The 19,236-nt window shown below is 42.5% G+C and overlaps 1 long non-coding RNA gene across 2 annotated transcripts in view; it reads right to left on the bottom strand.

Annotated features, from left to right (window-relative positions):
- LOC120396638 overlaps positions 1 to 19,236 on the bottom strand; it is a 62,393-nt gene that overhangs the window by 615 nt on the left and 42,542 nt on the right. For both annotated transcript variants that reach the window (XR_005593263.1, XR_005593262.1), the window contains exon 3: positions 199 to 375. This is a non-coding gene — a long non-coding RNA (uncharacterized LOC120396638). The remainder of the gene's footprint in view (positions 1 to 198; positions 376 to 19,236) is intronic.

The following is a 19,236-nucleotide window of genomic DNA, read 5'->3' as shown; positions in this document are numbered from 1 at the left end:
GCCCAGGGCAGTTCCCCTGTCTGCAGAGCCACAGACATTACTCTGATTCTGATAGCCTTCTCCCCCTTGGTAGCAGCCATATACTGTACTTCAGACATTATGCTATCACTGTTGATTGCTTGCTTCCCAGCAGCTGAGGCGGATTATACAACTCCAAAACAAAAGATTTGTAAGATGTTAGGGAACACACTTTTATACCTCCTGTAAGAAGGAAAATGAGGAGCTTGTTTATATGAGCTTCTTCTCTCCAAACTTCTTGACAACAATCGGATATTCAGAGTGCGTGTGTTTTGCAAGCTGATTTCCCCCAGTATCAGGCATCAAGCTGTAGAGCCAGTTTCCATGACCTTTCATAGTTTGTACAGCCTTGGAAAACTGCAGATACATGAAAAAAGTCCACAGTATGCTTTACTCAGTTTTCAGAAGGCAGACACAAAATACATTGACAGCATTTTCATTTCAATCACTATTCCAAATGCCATTCCTTGTATAACAGAGAATCACAAAAGATTTGTTTTTGACCCAATACATGTTACAACATTTCAGTGATACAAGCAGGTGTGTATAGTCGTTAGTCTTTTAAAAACACATTTTTAATATAAAAAAGGCATTCAGTAAAGGGAGCAAATTAACATAAATAAATCACTTCCCCACTACAGCACAGCCATCTTTGGGGTAGAGGGCATCACTTCCCCACTACAGCACAGCCATCTTTGGGGTAGAGGGCATCAGATAGAAAATTAGTACATAGCTTATTAGACAACACTGAGGGGAAGAAAAAAGAGTTTGGCCAGTGTTACCAGGTGAAACTGCCCACTTATGAAAAATACTGTAGTGTAGGGTAGTCAGTAATTCTATGATTCCTTATACCCAGCGGCCAGATTCTCTACAGCATTACCACTCTTTCACAATGCTTCAGTGACAAAGGGGCCATAAAGCTGACTTAACTGACTACCGTGGAGGGAAAGTAGAAGCAAAACAGCAAATGCAGTTTTAGGTTGCACACACAGAGGAATAGTTTCGTGGGCTAGGGAGGGTTGGATTTGTGAGAAAACTATATATATATATATATATATATATTTATATATATTCAACAAACAATCAAGGGGGAATACGATAACCACTTACAAGCATGTAAACAGTGAAGGAGACAAATAATTTAAAGTGTAGTTAAACTCTCAAAAGTCACTAGGAATGGCACAGTAAGGTCCCATGTTTGTCTCACCACGTATTTTTCAGATAGCAAGTTGAAAAATGGCGTTGAAAACTCCCATCCTTGCAATTCAAACTGGGGTCTGAAGGTTATGTTGTATTCTTTCTGGCTCAGAGAACATTACTAATAATTAAGATTCTGCTATTGGAATTTGGTTAATAATTCTGTTATTGTTTGGGCCAGAAACAAATCAAATTCACTTTTGCTGCATTGGTTCTGCAGGACTAACAGGAGTATAAATAGTAAAAACTTAATATTTTTCAGAAAACTTAGCAGATGTGATTTAAAATACACACAAAGAGGAAAAAAAACATTGAATAAGAAAGTGATGCTTTTAAAATAAAATAGCAAATTTTCTGACCATAACTGTAGTGCAATGTGGTTCTTGGAGAGAGGGGCGGGGTGGGGTGGAGAGGGATGAAACATAGACTGTTGCAACATTTTTCTTGATATTTAGCCTATACATGTTTGATATTAGTCTGTGGAAGACTCCTGAGGGAAGTAGTAAAAGCCTCATATCTTCATTATTAAAAATTTGTTTGGACAAAGCAGTTGAAACTACATTCCTGCACTGCCAAAGTGGTGGGTTAACTAGCTTAATAGGTCTATTAAAAAAGACAGACTTTGTATTGATTTGCATGCATATTTATATGATAAATCCATAACCCTAAAAATAAAGGAGGAAGGCTTAAAAGGTGGTAATAATTTATAATATGTGATTGTGTGAAAAGGAGGTTTGATGTTACTCCATCCCAGAAAATGTAGTAGTTTGCTTTTCTTCCTGTAGTTATCATCTTACTTTGTTCTGAAAAGGGAACAGACTATACCAGCCAAACAGCCCACCGTCATTCCCTGAGATTAGTCCATTCAGTTTGGAAGAGGTAATATAAATCCCTGAAGGAGTCTCAACCCAACACCTGCAGTTCTGACCTCTACCAGTACCTGTACTGACTGGTGAAAATCTGGAGCAATTGATGCATCTCATGATTGAGGTAGCCAGTGGGTCATTCAGGGATTAATCTTCTCTCCTTGAAAACACAATAACCCAACCAAGCACTGACAAAACCCACTCTGGATACATTGGATCTAGCCAATTACTACCCAGTATCAAACCTTAAATTCCTCAGAAGGATCATAGAGAAGCTAACCAAAGGCCAACAACAAGCTGATCTAGCTAAAGCCAATATCCTAGGCCTTGGACAATCTGGATTCAAGCCAGAACACAGGATGGAAACAGCTTTAGTGACACTGATGGATGATCTCCTGCTGTCATTGGATGATGGTCAGACATTCTTATCATCCTGGACATCATAATATAGAATTCTTACTAACACACTTGACCATAAGATTCCTGTCTCCACTAAGAGACATAGCAAGGATCCAGAAAAGTGTGCTAATATTTCTTCCTTTGCTCTTTGTGTTCACTTTCTATTGTCTTCATGACTAGAACACAGGCTATGAGTTGCCCACAAGATTGTTATGCTTAGCTGGGCTGAGAATGGCCTTTTCAATTTCTAATTTAAATCAAAACATTCAAAGTTCAGTTGTGTAAATCTGCCATGCTTTTGGCTCTGAGAACTTCCTCTGATTAACTAGAGGCAGTGTTGGGTGGGGAAACAAAGGCTCAACCAGTCATTTTATTGAAAACAGTAAAACAGCTATGTCTTTGAAAAGGTTAAGAGCTACTACACACCACAGTCTTGGAGAGTTACCTTTTACAAAAGGAATGATAAAGAACAAGGTCAATTAGTTTACAAAGTTAAGGGTGTGCAAGCAGTGCAATTAAAGTTAATCAGAATTAACATCCACACATGTTCTTATAGACATCACATTAATCAAAGTGTAACGTAAACAGGGAGAGGTCTATACAGCCAAATCGCTCCCTTTTTAGGTTAAAACAAACAAACAAACAAAACAAAAAAAGCAGAGGTGGTGAGAAGAGATCCATGTCTCAGAAGGTTGCATCTCTGTATTATCATCCCTGCTGCAATGGGAGGCCTGTAGGGACGAAAATTTGGGATGGGGAATTTTCTGTGAAATATTTATAGAAACTGGGATTAGCAGAGATTGCAGATCTCTGTTTTACCTCAAAGCCAGCCCTTATCAGTGTGAGTGTTCTGCTCTCAATGGTACAGGATTAGCCCATACAGCTCCTTCCCCCTGGATACTCATGTTCAGTCCCTCAGAGGTTGTTGTTCACAGGTCAGAAAGAAGCAGTCATTTACACTTAATGCATCTTAAATTCTAATAGATTTCAAGAGGAAAATGCTGCATGGATCAATTGTTCTAACTCCTCCCAGCCCTGGCCATGTAATTCTCTTGTTCCCTCTGCTACTAAGAAACACTATCAGTAGAGGGGTAGATGTGTTTGAGTGAGTGTTGTAGTCGTTCTATTTAAATTAAGTCTCATGATATTTGGTGACAGGTGTCAGAGTGGTAGCCGTGTTAGTCTGTATCAGCAAAAACAATGAGGAGTCCTTGTGGCACCTTAGAGACTAATAAATTTATTTGGGCATAAGCTTTCGTGGGGTAGAACCCACTTCATTGGATGCATGAAGTGAAAAATACAGGATAAGGTATAAATACATGAAAGGATGGGGGTTGTTTTACCAATCATGAGGTCAGTCTAAGGAGATAAATCAATTAACAGCAGGATACCAAGGAAGGAAAAATAACTTTTGAAGTGGTAAGAGAGTGGCCCATTACAGACAGTTGACAAGAAGACCATCATAGGACCTAACCACATCAGCCACACCATGATGGGCTCAGCCACACCATGATGGGCTCATTCACCTGCACATCTACCAATGTGATATATGCCATCATGTGCCAGCAATGCCCCTCTGCCATGTACATTGGCCAAACCAGACAATCTCTACGTAAAAGAATAAATGGACACAAATCTGACATCAGGAATCATAACATTCAAAAACCAGTAGGAGAACACTTCAATCTCTCTGGTCACTCAATAACAGATCTAAAAGTGGCAATTCTTCACCAAAAATACTTCAAAAACAGACTCCAACGTGAAGCTGCAGAACTGGAATTAATTTGCAAACTGGATACCATCAGATTAGGCCTGAATAAAGACCTGGAGTGGTTGGGTCATTACAAAACCTAAACTTAATTTCCCCAATACTAATTTCTCCCAACTGTTGCTCACACCTTCTTTTCAATATCTGATGATATTTGGTGTTCTTCTTAAAACCTCAGCTCCTGCAGTCATGTAATTATGCCAGAACCTCACCACAATAAGATGGCGGTCCTGTGGAAAAAAATGGTATGTGATCATGAGGGATCCTAGGTTCCATGATAAAAAAATCCCCAAATTCTCTAAATTAAAAAAAACTCCAGTATTTTTCTGCAATTAAAATGAAATGCTGAACTTTAGTTTCCCTAGCCACAATATATAGATAGGTATCAGTTGAACACAATAGGTTATTGATATGTTTACAATTTTTTAGCAAGTTTGACACTTACCAGTGCCAGCAATCATTACGCAATTGAACCATGTATTCCACCTAGTAACAATTAATTCGGGTAGAAGCGTTGGCAAATCAACACTCTGTTTATTCAGGTATCTCAAGAACCAGGCATGATGAGCTGGAGCTTTTACTAAAAGTGACTTCATCAAAGCAAGAAAGTGATCTGTTTGCTTAAAGGTATCTCGCCAAGTGTTTCCTGCCAGAGTGACTATATGTGCATAGCAATGAATATGGGCACAGTTTGACCTCAGGTTGCAAAGCATATAATTCCAAGCCTTTGCCATGTAGCTCGCACTGTCTGTTACAAATGCTTATTTGATCAAGCTGAATTCCACCATGCAGGAAATCAAGGCCTGTGAAATGGTGGCATGATTAACTTTTCTGAGATACACTGTCTTTACAAGCCGTGGTGCAGTAGCGTCAGCATGCTTAGGAGGCTCTACCTTGAACACCTGAAATAAAATGTTGAAAACTGGTCTATTTTGGAAGTCAGTTGTTTCATCGGCGATCACGGCAATGGAGTTTCCTTTCAGAAGAAGGTGCTGTTTTTCCTCTTCAAAAAGAATTGGTAAGCAATGGGAATACAATTGATCTGCCTTGGGAATGGCACCAACTCCCTTAAAGTGCTTGCTCAAAAAAATTATCTGACAACAGATAAATCCATTTTATGCAGAGAAATGTCTGCTTTTACACACATTCAAACAAAATTTGAAATGACAGGTTCATGCTGTTGTTTGGCAGTTGCAAAACGCTGGAATGATCCAGTCACGGTGCATTATTCCTTTCCTGTTGTCGATGTCCCTACTGTTTCAGCTTCTTGTTTTCACTTCTTTTCATTCAGTTTGTTTAGCACTTTCCCTATGTTCTACAATTGTCTGCCTTCAAGTGTGATCTACAGCCTTGCTGTGTCCAGTACAGCACATTACCATCAATGTGAAATTTGTCCTTGCCAAACTCGTGACAGTCTTTTGGGGTGATTTTTAAAGTTTTTGGCATCTTTTCATAACTTTACTCACTCACTTCTGGAGGCTGAAGTGAAATTTGATGTGCATTTAACCCTATACTATGTTGAGGAACCTTTACATCTTGGAAGCAGTTTACCTGAGTATGTTTAGCTATGTAAATTTAAAAGGCATTCAAAAAAGTTAACCACAAGAGTGGGAAGTTGCACACATTGAAAGTGATGTCACTTGCAGTAAAATTTAGTTATGTTTTTTTTAGGGATATCAAGCAATTAAAAATAATAGAATACCATTTATTTAAATATTTTTGGATGTTTTTTACATTTTCAAATATATTGATTTCAAGTACAACACAGAATACAAAGGGTACAGTGCTCACTTTATTTTTTATTACAAATATTTGCACTGTAAAAAAAAAGAAATAGTATTTTTCAATTCGCCTAATACAAGTACTGTAGTGCAATCTCTTTATCATGAAAGTCGAACTTACAAATGTAGAATTATGTACAAAAAACCTCAGTATTCAAAAATAAAACACTGTAAAACTTTAGAGCCTACAAGTTTAATCAGTTTTACTTCTTGTTCAGCCAATCACTCAGACAAACAAGTTTCTTTACATTTGCAGAAGATACTGCTGCCTGCTTCTTGTTTACAATGTCACCTGAAAGTGAGAACAGGCGTTTGCATGACACTGTTATAGCTAGTGTCGCAAGATATTTACATGCCAGATGCACTAAAGATTCATATATCCCTTCATGCTTCAACCACCATTCCAGGGGACATGCATCCATGCTGATGACGGGGTCTGCTTGATAACCATCCAAAGCAGTGTAGACTGACGCACATTCATTTTCATCATCATGAGTCAGATGCCACCAGCAAAAGGTTGATTTTTGGTGGTTTGGGTTCTGTAGTTTCCGCGTCAGATGTTGCTCTTTTAAGACTTTTGAAAGCATGCTCCACACTTCATCCTTCTCAGATTTTGGAAGGCACTTCAGATTCTTAAATCTTGGGTCGAGTGCTGTAGCTATCTTTAGAAATTTCACATGGGTATCTTCTTTGCATTTTGTCAAATTTGCAGTGAAAGTGTTCTTAAAATGAAGAACATGTGCTGAGTCATCATCCGAGACTGCTATAACATGAAATATATGGCAGAATGTGGGTAAAACAGAGCAGAAGACATACAATTGTCCCCCAAAGAGTTCAGTCACAAATTTAATTAACACATTTTTTTTTAACAAGCATTATCAGCATGGAAGCATGTCCTCTGGAACGATGTCTGAACCATGAAGAGGCATATGACTCTTTAGCGCATCTGGCACATAAATATGTTGTGACGCCAGCCAGAACAGTGCCATGCAAATGCCTGTTCTCATTTTCAGGTGACATTGTAATTAAGAGGTGAGCAGCATTATCTCCCATAAATGTAAATAAATGTATTTCTCTTAGCGATTGGCTGAACAAGAAGTACAACTGAATGGACTTGTTGGCTCTAAAGTTTTACACTGTTTTGTATTTGAGTACAGTTACGTAACAAAAAAACAACAACCCTACATTTGTAAGTTTCACTTTCATGACAAAGAAATTGCACTACACTACTTGTATAAGGTGAATTAAAAAATACTATTTCTTTTGTTTATCATTTTTACAGTGCAAATATTTGTAATAAAAATAATATAAAGTGAGCACTGTACACTTTGTATTCTGTGTTGTAATTGAAATAGATATATTTGAAAATGTAGAAAAACATCCAAAATATTTAATAAATTACACTTGGTATTCTATTGTTTAACAATGCAATTAATTTTTTTAATTGTGATTATTAATTGCAGTTAACTTAACTCAAAAAATTAAACAGCCCTAATGTTTTTATTTTTCACAAAATGTAAAAAGTAAAGATTCTCTGCAAAAAAAAAAATCCCCCCCCCCCAAATTCCACATTTTCCCATGGCAAATGGCTATCTAGGATCCCTGATGACCATGTAATTAAAGACTGTACAGTAATGCATATGCGCAAGGGGGGCACATTAAGGTGGCACAAGTAACCTTAATTCTGGCATTTGTCTAGCTTTGAGATAATTGTAGCTCTATTTGGAGCCTTTCAGCCAAATTCCACTTTCATACAGCTGTAAATATAGGAGTAACTAGAAGAGTCAAATCTTCCACCTGAAATCATAACATCCAAAATGGAGCTTTCAACTCCCATTGACTTCAATAGGCATTTTGGGCTCCAAGCACAAGTAACTTTGTAATCTCGCAAGTTCAGTTCTCAGTTTAGTGGGGGTCATGAGAGTAAAGATAGCCATGTGCTTAAATATTTACATGATTAGGGGTCTTAGTCTCAGATATCCAACACCCTCTTCATGTTATTTTAATGTTACCATCTTCAAATATAAGTCCCCCTTTGTTGAAAGCACAATTCACCAGGCACATCATTGAGAATTATGAAAGATATATTCATTCATCTACATCAACTTTTCTACTTAGTATTTGTTGCCTTTATTTTCTCTTTGATAAGAATATTTGTGAAAGAAAAGTAGTTTTGCACAGAAGTCCCTTTGGTCCTATGTGTTCCTACCCTGAAGTGACAGCTTTAATCTTTGACACCACACAAACAGTCACTGTTTGTCTCAGGGCTGTTACAGTTCCAGATGGAGAATAAGTAGCCAGATGAAAACAGTGACCAAGACATTTCATTTAATTATATAAACACACTTACACATTTTGCATTTAGAAGATACATCATTTTTGTTCTGTGTTTGTACAGTGCCTAGCACAATGAGGGCCTGGTCCATGATGAGGGTTCCAACGATCTAACAATACAAGTGCTCAGTTTTGAAAACTCAGCCAGGCTTTGTACACTCCTTGGAGTCTCTGCATCAAGTTATTCCTGCGACAGCTGTCATTCCCACCCCAGTTTCCACTGCACTTTTTGTTGCACTATGTGAAACTATCTGTGCCTGAATATTTTTTAAACCTGTATGCACTGTAACTATTGGGGCTGCTCAGTAACAGAGTATACCAAACCTTTCAGGTGCCAGTAGTGTGCCAGGAGTACTGCAACTTGGAGGCAAGCACTGTAGGTGCTTCAGCAGATAGGCCTTGTAGGCAGTAGCCTTGGGAGTGTCTGAGTTTGGACCATGGCTCAGGGAAAGATTGTTTTACTATGGCTGGAAGGAAAGGGAAAGGTTGTAGATACCCTAAGTACAGAGGCATAAACAGTTGCAGTTCAAAGTGAACAAAAGAAGTATGTGTTTGGGTCCCTGGGGCAGTATAATTGAGAGTTCAGGCTTGTCTGGCCGAAAGTCTGGGCTGCCCTCTCCAGTTCAGTCTCTATTCAAGCAAATAGGTGCTTACAGGTTCCCAGGCTCAATTAATGTCTCTCATAGGGGCCCCTCTGCACTGACTCCCTGCCCAGCCGCTGCTGCTGCTGCTCCCCCATTAAGTCCTGCACTTACCTTCACCCAGCTGTAATGTCTGGCTCTCACTCTTTTCCACACATGGCCCTGCATGCAATTCCTGGGGAATTCTGCCTCCAGTTTCTCTGCATCTCCTGACTCACTGTGCAGCTGCTGCTTCCCAGAGTCCAGCCACTACCTGCTTCAGCATTTTTCCCCTTATGTGACCCAGGGAAAGGCAAGTGCAGAGGGAAGGGAGATGATGGGAAACAGTCCTTGCTTAGCAGATCCATCACAGTGCTGTGGGCTCTCTCTTTCAGGTACTGTACAATAATAAATATGAAGGATTCCTAATGATTGGTCCTTCAACTTGAAAGCATCTCTAACAAGTCTTACGGACTATATAACCTTGGACTTCAGATGGTGTTCCAAGTCTCCAATACTTGAATTGGAAGTAGAAACCTGAGACTTCCAGTGATGTCAATTCCACTTGCTCGTAAAGAAGTTGGTTCAGTGTATGGCTCTTGCTCCAGCTCTTAAGAAGACTTTTGGTGGTAGAATTCCATATATCCATGCTTTTCATCGCCGTGTTTCCTATTCTGCCTCAAGATAATCTCCACTGTGAGAATCACTTATTTTCATCCCTGTTTTTGGTGGCAAAATTGTTGATAACAATTTACAAAAATTTGTTAAGGAATTTTAAAAAAATATCTCCAAAAACTCATTAAGAAAACCAGAACCAAAAACAAAAATCCCAACCAAAAATCTGCTTCAACAAACTGCAATAAATCACTTAGGTCATCAAAGTTTTTGAGTGACATTGCCATGCCCTGAGAGAGAGAAAAACAGAAAACCTACTCTTCAGTCCAGAAGTTTCAAGCCACTGAAGTATATTAAACCCTTCAGTTCTGTGTTCACATAACTGCCACTGACTTCAACAGGTGTTACAGGTGCATACGTTTGCAGGGTTAGGTTCTACAAATGGTGAAAAGGGGGCAATTGTATGAGTCACCACATTTCATTGGAAGAGAGCTAAAGCAACAAGATCAAAACTTGAACTACCAAATCCCTGGCTACTGCTTATGAAGCAGCATTCTGAGATCTTAACATACACCTAATTGTGCAGTTATTTTGCAAATGGTGGGTTACCTCCCTCAGTCAGGGGAGTTATAATAATCTGTAGAAATTCTTTCAGTTGTTTGCTCCAGCTACTGGTGTTATTTAAGTCTTGGCTGGCTGAAGCTAAGTCCAGATAACTCCCATCCACCCCCACTCTCAAACACTGAATCATTCATTCCACTAAACACGTGGAATCAGAAATGGAGATGTAGAGTTGTGTTTCATTAGCATAAGGATATTAATAATCTAATTAAATGCAAATCCTGTATGCATATTAAAATAATTATGGAAAACTCTAGATAGAAATTATGTAAGACAACTGAAATTAAGAAAACACACAAACATTGAGTAGAGTTCCATGCAGACAGAATAAAACGTGTTATTTTTCAGTCCCTGTGATTGAGATGGTTGATGACATCGATGACCCTTCATAGAAATTCAGTAAACACTAATATGGGTATGTGCGTGGATGTCTTATGATTTGTTAACTTTATAATATCACGTGGTCCTTATGTTGCTCTTTGTTCCACTAGTCACCAAGTCTCAGTGGTGGTCCTAGTGACCTGTGAGAGTAAAGTGAACATAAGAATGGCTATACTGGGTCAGACCAAAGGTCCATCCAGCCCGGTATCCTGTCTACCGACAGTGACCAATGACAGGTGTCCCAGAGGGAGTGAACCTAACAGGTAATGATCAAGTGGTCTCTCTCCTGCCATCCATCTCCACCCTCTGACAAACAGAGGCTAGGGACACCATTCCTTACCCATCCTGGTTAAGAGCCATTAATGGACTTAATCTCTATGAATTTATCTAGTTCTCTTTTAAACCCCGTTATAGTCCTAGCCTTCACAACCTCCTCAGGCAAGGAGTTCCACAGGTTGACTGTGCACTGTGTGAAGAAGAACTTCCTTTTATTTGTTTTAAACCTGCTGCCCATTAATTTCATTTGGTGGCCCCTAGTTCTTATATTATGGGAATAAGTAAATAACTTTTCCTCTTCCTTTTCACCACACCACTCATTATTTTATATACTTCTATCATATCTCCCTTTAGTCTCCTCTTTTCCAAGTTGGAAAGTCCTAGCCTCTTTAATCTCTCCTCACATGGGACCCATTCCAAACCCCTAATTATTTTAGCTGCCTTTCTCTGAACCTTTTCTAATGCCAGTATATCTTTTTTGAGATGAGGAGACCACGTCTGTATGCAGTATTCAAGATGTGGGCGTATGTAAGGGCAATAAGATATTCTCTATCCCTTTTTTAATGTTCCTAGCATCCCGTTTGCTTTTTTGACTGCCACTGTACACTGCGTGGACGTCTTCAGAGAACTATCCGCGATGACTCCAAGATCTCTTTCCTGATTAGTTGTAGCTAAATTAGCCCCCATCATATTGTATATATAGTTGGGGTTATTTTTTCCAACGTGCATTACTTTACATTTATCCACATTAAATTTCATTTGCCATTTTGTTGCCCAATCACTTAGTTTTGTGAGATCTTTTTGAAGTTCTTCACAGTCTGTTTTGGTCTTAGCTATCTTGAGAAGTTTAGTATCATCTGGAAACTTTGCCACCTCACTGTTTACCCCTTTCTCCAGATAATTTATGAATAAGTTGAACAGGATTGGGTCTAGGACAGACCCTTGGGGAACATCACTAGTTACCCCTCTTCATTCTGAAAATTTACTATGTATTCCTACCCTTTGTTTCCTGTCTTTTAACCAGTTCTCAATCCATGAAAGGATCTTCCCTCTTATCCCATGACAACTTAATTTACATAAGAGCCTTTGGTGAGGGACCTTGTCAAAGGCTTTTGGGAAATCTAAGTACACTATGTCCACTGGATCCCCCTTGTCCACCTGTTTGTTGAGCCCTTCAAAGAATTCTACTAGATTAGTAAGACATGATTTCCCGTTACAGAAACCTTGTTGACTTTTGCCCAGCAATTTATGTTCTTCTATGTGTCTGACAATTTTATTCTTTACTATTGTTTCAACTAATTTGCCCGGTACTGACATGGCCAGGAGTTTGTTCAATGATGTACTTAAGTGGTAAGGTAATAATTGGAGATATACCAATCTTCTAGAACTGGAAGGGACCTTGAAAGGTCATTGAGTCCAGCCCCCTGCCTTCACTAGCAGGACCAAGTACTGATTTTGCCCTAGATTCCTAAGTGGCCCCCTCAAGGATTGAACTCACAATCCTAGGTTTAGGAGGCCAATGCTCAAACCACTGAGCTATCCCTCCCCACTCTTTATACTGCTGACAGAGAGACTGTGACAGTATATTAAGTATTATTTGTGTTTATGTATTAAAAAAATAGCCCTACTGCCACCTTGTAGTTAGAAAATTTGACTTTCTGTTTACCAGAAAGCAGAATTTTCCAGTTTTTCTATTCAAGCAACAATACACATCTGTTCATGTGCTGTTCATGTGCTATAGCAAATAGAGTAGGGGCATGAGGAGATGAGAAAGAACTATCATATGATTTAAAAGAATTAAAGTATGATTTAGGTAGTTTATTAGGATCTTACTATCCAAGAAACATAGGAGATGTATGTTTGCAATAAATAAAGAGGAAACACATAAAATTTAAATATTCATAGGATAATGGTATACTCTGCTTCTCTGAAGAACTGCAAAATAGGTATGAAGTTGCCTAAAACTAATTTCCTCTGTTATTTACAAGTAAGACATCAGAAGTGAATGAGCTTTATGGCTTTGCAGATGTACCTCAACTCCTGATATCTTGCCAGCAAGACTCCCCAAACTTAGTATTTATAATACACAAGATACCATTAAAAATACCATTAGCATTTGTGCTAAACTGGAACGAAACTGAAATAAACTTGGCCAATACTTCTTTGTAGAATGAGTGGAAATGTACAATTTGCTCTACCCAGTGTGTATTTTCCACTGTAGCCAAACAAGAGGTTATTTCAATTTGTCACCAGAATATATAACAGTGCCTAATAGGAAAAAAAAAGTCCTGACAATGACAGAAAATAAAAGTTTGAGTGTGTAGGATAAAAAAGCGTTTTACAAAGTGAATGAAACTGAATCTTAGCAATGACAGACAAGTTTCCTTGTATGCCATGGATTTGGTGCTGCAAAATTCACCGCTGGCACAGAATTGTTTTCCAGTATATTTCAGTGTCCATTTAAATAACACACATGTATGTTTCTAGCTCTCAGTTGTGAACAAAACTTGGAAAGTGCAAACCAGGTGAAAACTGAGGCCAAGATATCTTCAGGCATTTGCATACAGCTTGTAACAATAACTGAGAGGTATAAACTACTCCAGTCATCTAACTTGGTTTCAGAGTTAACAACCCAAAGACAAACATATACAGCATACTAAAAACAGGAAGTGCAAAATAAATTCAATATATAAAAACAGGAGTTACTGAAAGGAGTCCAGCTCCACTGGAAGATAGTTCCACAGGTGGGGATTCCCTACTACCATGCCCATGGATTTCAAGAGTTTCCACCATCAAGACTCTCAGCTGCAGCATTGAAGCTAATTGTAACTATCAATGTGGATTGTCGATAAAGGTTCTGATGTATTGAAACTGTTAAAAATTAAAAGCTATCACGTAAAGTGCAACCTAGAGAGCCCTATAGGGGAGCATGTGATCAGAGTCAGTTCTGCAGGAAGCCAGCCTAGAGTAAGATGAGGTAAGTTGTGTCTCTGTTTTAGGGAGCACCCTGCTTTGTCTGTTTTTGCGTTCTTGGGTTATCATTCTGAATTTTAAGAAATAAAGTAGTGTTACTTCATGTGAAGGAGCAGAGAAACAGCTGCCAGGCACAGCAAGGGTTAAAGAAAACCTGTGGGTTCAGCCAGCCCTGCCCCGTTATAACTGCAGCCAATGCCAGGCCTGGAAGGGGGAGAAAAGAAGGGAGCCTGGCTCAGTCAGACTGGCAAAGAGGCAGGAGCTCTCTGTGTGCCTGCCTGAAGGCACAGATGCCACCTGCCTGCCAATGCAGCCACTGGAAGCAAGTAAGTCTTCCCCTGCCAAGGGGAATCTACCGCCAAGCCCCAACTGTGGGGAAACTGGACTAGCAGGGCCACACCCCAAACTAAGGACTTACATACACAGCAGCTCAGACAACAGGTTCTGAAGACATCCACCCCCTCATGGCTGGGAGCAAGATCCATCTCCCCTGTCTAGGGGTGTGAGTGGCCCAGGACTCTGAACCAGGACCTGAGGGAAAGGAGGGCAGGTCCCCCCGCTCCAGCCCCTAACCAACGATCTAGCCACTAGGCTGCCCGGCCTCTGAAGGCCCTATCAGAAATGGTGGAAAATGTGGGCATTGACCCCACTCCCTGCTGAAGGGAGTTAAAACAAAACAAAACAAAAGAGAGCGAGATAAAGTGAGAAGGAGCCCTGGGCCAAGCCCTTGAATGGAGATGGAACAGCTGCTGACATGGATGGCTGAGCAAAACACCCACCATCAACAGCAACAACTGCAATGCCTGTAGCAGATGGCCACGCAGCAGCAGCAGCTAACTTGCAAATTGGCAGCCCAGCAGCAGCAGCAACAGCTAGTCCAACAGGTGGCCTCCATCGTACAACCTGCTGCCCCAGCAGAGCTGCCTAACCCCGCCCCAAAATGGTGCCTGATGATGATCCTGAGGCTTTCTTAGAGACTTTTGAGTGGGTGGCCATGGTTGCCCGGTGGTCCCAAAACCAATGGGCTGCAGTGCTGGCCCTGTACTTAACTGGACTAGCACAGACCACATACCATGCTTTAGACCCCACCGCTACCAAGGACAATGCCCAGGTCAAGGCAGTGATCCTCGACGCCCTAGATATCTCAGAGGAAAGGTTCCGGCAATGCTTCCCAGGGGAGAGGTACGCACCAGGGCCCCAACCCCGCCTAGTCACCCAGAAGCTGCATGACTCATGCTGGAGATGGCTCAAACCACAAGCAAAGACGGGGGTGCAGGTCACTGAATGGGTCCTACTAAAGCAGTTTGTCCAGATCCTGCCCCCTGGGGAAAGAGAGTGGGTGTTGCAGCATCACCCTGACACCATGAGGGAGGCCAGGCAGCTCATGGAGAACTACCTAGCCACCAAGTCCCCCGGGATGACAACCCCTTCAGGGATGGCTGGAACCAAGAGTCCATGCCCCTGAAGGATGAAACCACCCAGGGACCCCTGTATTGTGAGGAACGTAGGCCTCTGCCCCCACACCAGAACTCTGGAGGGCTAGAGGATTCAGAGGCGCCAGGGGCCCCAAATCCAGAGGCCCAGACCCCTGCAGTTCAGGATACCACAGCCTAGTCAGTGGCCCAGCCAGGGCCCTTGCTTGGCTCAGAACTCGGGGAGGCCCATCACAACCCAACCGCCCAGGTACCCAGGGAGGAAACTTCACGCACCACCCAAGAGCAGGACTGGTGTTTCACATGTGGCTGTTCTGGACACTGGTCCAGAGATTGCCCATACATGGAATGTAGCTTTGGGAAGATCTGGACTCTGCAGGCATGAGTGCACCCCAGGGATCCAGCAAAGCTGACCATTCCGGAGCGGGTAAATGGAAAAGAAGTGATGGGACAAGTAGATTCAGGGTGTGCCCAGACCCTGGCATGAAGTACAGTAGTGCCTAATCCTGACCCAACTCAGGGCACCATTATGTTGCAGTGCGTGCATGGGGACATGACAGCCAGTCCTTGCATGGAAGTGACTTTAACAATAGGGAAACATAAAGAGCCCCTGATGGTTGGCCTGGCCCCAACACTGGACTACCCAGTTATTTTAGGCTGGGACTGGAACTATTTTGGGGAATTGTTAGCGGACCTGGTGGGGTTCCTGTCCAATGGTCAAGGACCCCTACTTCTGGCCACTGGCCAGCCTGAAGTGGCAATCCTTGAAGGAGTGGGGGAGGTTGCTGACCCTGGTGAAGGGGCATCACAGACCTCAGTGCAAGCTCGGGCCCACCAGGCCCCCTCCCAGCCAGGAGGGGAACTCTTCCCATTACCCTAGTCGGAGGTCTTGACTCACCTCTCTGACTTTGTGGAGGAGCAACAGGCTGACGACACCCTGAGCCAGGCATGTACCCAAGTGGCAATGGTGAATGGGGAGACTGTTGAACCCCACCAAGTGGGACGGCTCCCACGCTTTGAGATTCAAGGTGACTGTCTGTACCACATAGAGAAAGATCAACCAACCGAAGAGGTTCAACATCAGCTCTTGGTGCCTAGGCCTTTCGGAAAGGAAGTTATGCAGTTCGCCCAAGCCATACTCATGGCTGGGCACCTTGGAAGGGAAAAGATGCTGGCCAGGATTTTAGGCCAGTTCTTTTGGCGGGGGATCTACCGAGATGTGGCGATTTCTGTGACTCATGCCCAGAGTGTCAGCTCACCGCATCGTGGCCAGCTGAGAGAGCCCCGTTGATCCCCCTCCCACTTGTAGGTGTACCCTTTGAGTGGATTTGAGTCAACACAGTCAGGCCTCTTGAGAAGAGCGCCACCAGATACCGGTTCATCCTTGTTGTGGTGAACTGTGCGACCTGGTACCCTGAAGCAATGCCGTTACGCTCCATGAACGCCAAGTGGGTGGTGATGAAACTTCTGAACATCTTCGCCTGAGTCAGGGTGCCTGGGAAATCTTGACAGATCAAGGGACAAACTTTATGTCCCAAATATTCAAACAGCTCTGCCGTCTACTTAAGATCAAGACCTTATGAATGTCTGTATACCATCCCCAAATGGACGGCCTGGGAGAACGCTTTAACTGAACCCTAAAAACAATGCTCTGAAGGTTTGTCTTGACGGATGTTCAACATTGGGACCAGCTGCTCCTGCCTCTCCTGTTCATGGTCCGAGAAGTACCGCAGTCTTCCACTGTTTCTCACCGTTTGAACTTTTATATGGGAGGCAACCCAGGGGGATTTTAGACCTCGTTTGAGAAATGTGGGAGAAGCAACCATCCTGAGTCGACAAAGTGGTACAGTATGTGCTAAACCTGTGGGAGAAACTGGAGGCCATTTGCCAGGGAGAACCTCCTACATGCCCAGGATACCCAAGAAGCAGCCTAGAATAAATGGGCCCTCCTCTGGGAGTTTCAGCCTGGTGACTGGATGCTGTTATTGTTGCCCAGTTCAGAGTTGAAGCTCCTGGCCCATGGCAAGGACTATACGAGGTGATCCAGCATGTAGGGCAGGTGAACTATGAAATCAAGTACCCAGACAAATTTAGCGTATGACAGATCTACCACGTGAACCTGTTAAAACCGTGGAAAGCTCAGGAAAGCTTACTAATAGCACCCTACCCACCAGAGCCCAAAGTAGGCCCACAGGCTGCAGAGGCCTCAAACCCCGGAGTGGTCAAGATTGAGGACACTCTTACTCCCAAACAGGGAGGTCAGGCCCAAGAACTGATCACCGTTTTCTCTTCCGTGTTCTCAACCCAACCAGGGCAGACTCATCTGATAACTCATCATATTCAGATGGAACCGGGCGTTAAGGTCAGAGAACCCCCCCTGGGCCCTTCCCCAGAAGCTTAGACAGACCATGAAAGAGGAACTTCACTCGATGCTTGCATTAGGGGTGATTCAGGAGTCATTTAGCGACTGGAAAGCCCCGTGGTACTAGTCCCTGAGCCTGATGGAAGGACCTGCTTTTGCATCGACTTCTGCAAGGTCAATGCAGTATCGAAGTGCGATGCCTACCTGATGTGCCATGTTGATGAATGGCTCGGCTGGCTGGGAAATTACCAATTTCGACTTAATGAAGTGCTATTGGAAGATTCCCTTCACACCCGAGTCCAGGGGAAAAAAAAAAACACTTCTCCATCCCCTTCAGACTTTTCCAGTTCCAGACTATGCCCTTCGGCTTGCATGGGGCCTCATCGATATTTCAGCAGCTAATAGACAGAATTCTCTGCTCCCGTAATGGATATGCAGCTGCGTACTTAGAAGACGTGGTTATCTATAGTTGCAACTCGCAGGACCATTTGAATCATGTGACCGCTGTCCTACAGTCCCTCAAGGAGGCCAGCCTGACAGCGAACCCCACTGAATGTCACCTTGGGAAGCATGAGACCACCTCCCTTGGGTACACATTGGGAAGAGATATAATCCGACCCTTGGTTAGCAAAGTCCAGGCTCTCCAGCTGTGCCCCATGGCACCCTCAATGAAGCAGGTCCGTCGATTCCTGGGACTAGCCAGCTATTACTGCAGCTTTATCCTGGGGTTCTCCTCCATTGTGGCCCCCTTTCTGATCTCCTCAAGAATGAGATTCCTAAAAGGATACAATGGACAACAGCCTGTGAGAAGGAGTTTCAAACTCTGAAGACCCGGCTCTCTCAGGAACCAGTCTTGTGCAGCCCTGACTTCGCCAAGGAGTTTTTGTTACAAACAGATGCCTCAGACATGGGCCTAGGAGCGGTCCTATTGTAGGTAGTAGGAGGCGACGAACACCCCATCCTGTATATTAGCAGGAAGCTGTTCCCGCACAAGAGAGCCTATTTTGTAATTGAGAAAGAAGCCCTGATGGTAAAATGGACTATAGACTCGCTCCGTTATTATCTTCTGGGCATGCACTTCACCTTAGTTATCGACCATGCCCCCCTCCGCTGGCTCTATGACATGAAGGACACAAATCATAAGATAGTACCTCTCCCCAGCCTTTCTCCTTCTGCATCCAGCACCAGGTGACTATGTTTGCCTGTTTATTTTCCAATCACACACACTATCCTGACATCAGGATCCTCTCTTTCAAGAATGTTTTAGTTGCGTTGGAGCCTGTTCCTGCAATCCTACCATCATTGTTTCAGGGATGAATTAGGAACATGGGAACGTCAGCAAATTTGAGGAAGAGAGGCATGTCCATCCCTTGAGAAACTTGTGTGTTTAATTGTGACATCAAAGCATTGTAGTTTCTTCAGCTACGTGGCCAATTGCCCCGCAGGATTCCTGAATCTAGAGAGACATTTCAGAGAAGCTTGGCCTGGCCTGACCATAAATTTCTTCCTATACAAATATAGATGAAAATGTTATCTAGATTTAACCACTGCCAGGAGCTACTTTCAGGTGGTACCATGATTTCTCTCAGGAA

Source organism: Mauremys reevesii, linkage group 2 (assembly GCF_016161935.1).
Source record: "Mauremys reevesii isolate NIE-2019 linkage group 2, ASM1616193v1, whole genome shotgun sequence".
Taxonomy (NCBI): Eukaryota; Metazoa; Chordata; order Testudines; family Geoemydidae; genus Mauremys; species Mauremys reevesii.
The sequence above is the reverse complement of the archived record's forward strand: the minus strand, read 5'-3'. Positions and strand labels throughout refer to the sequence as shown.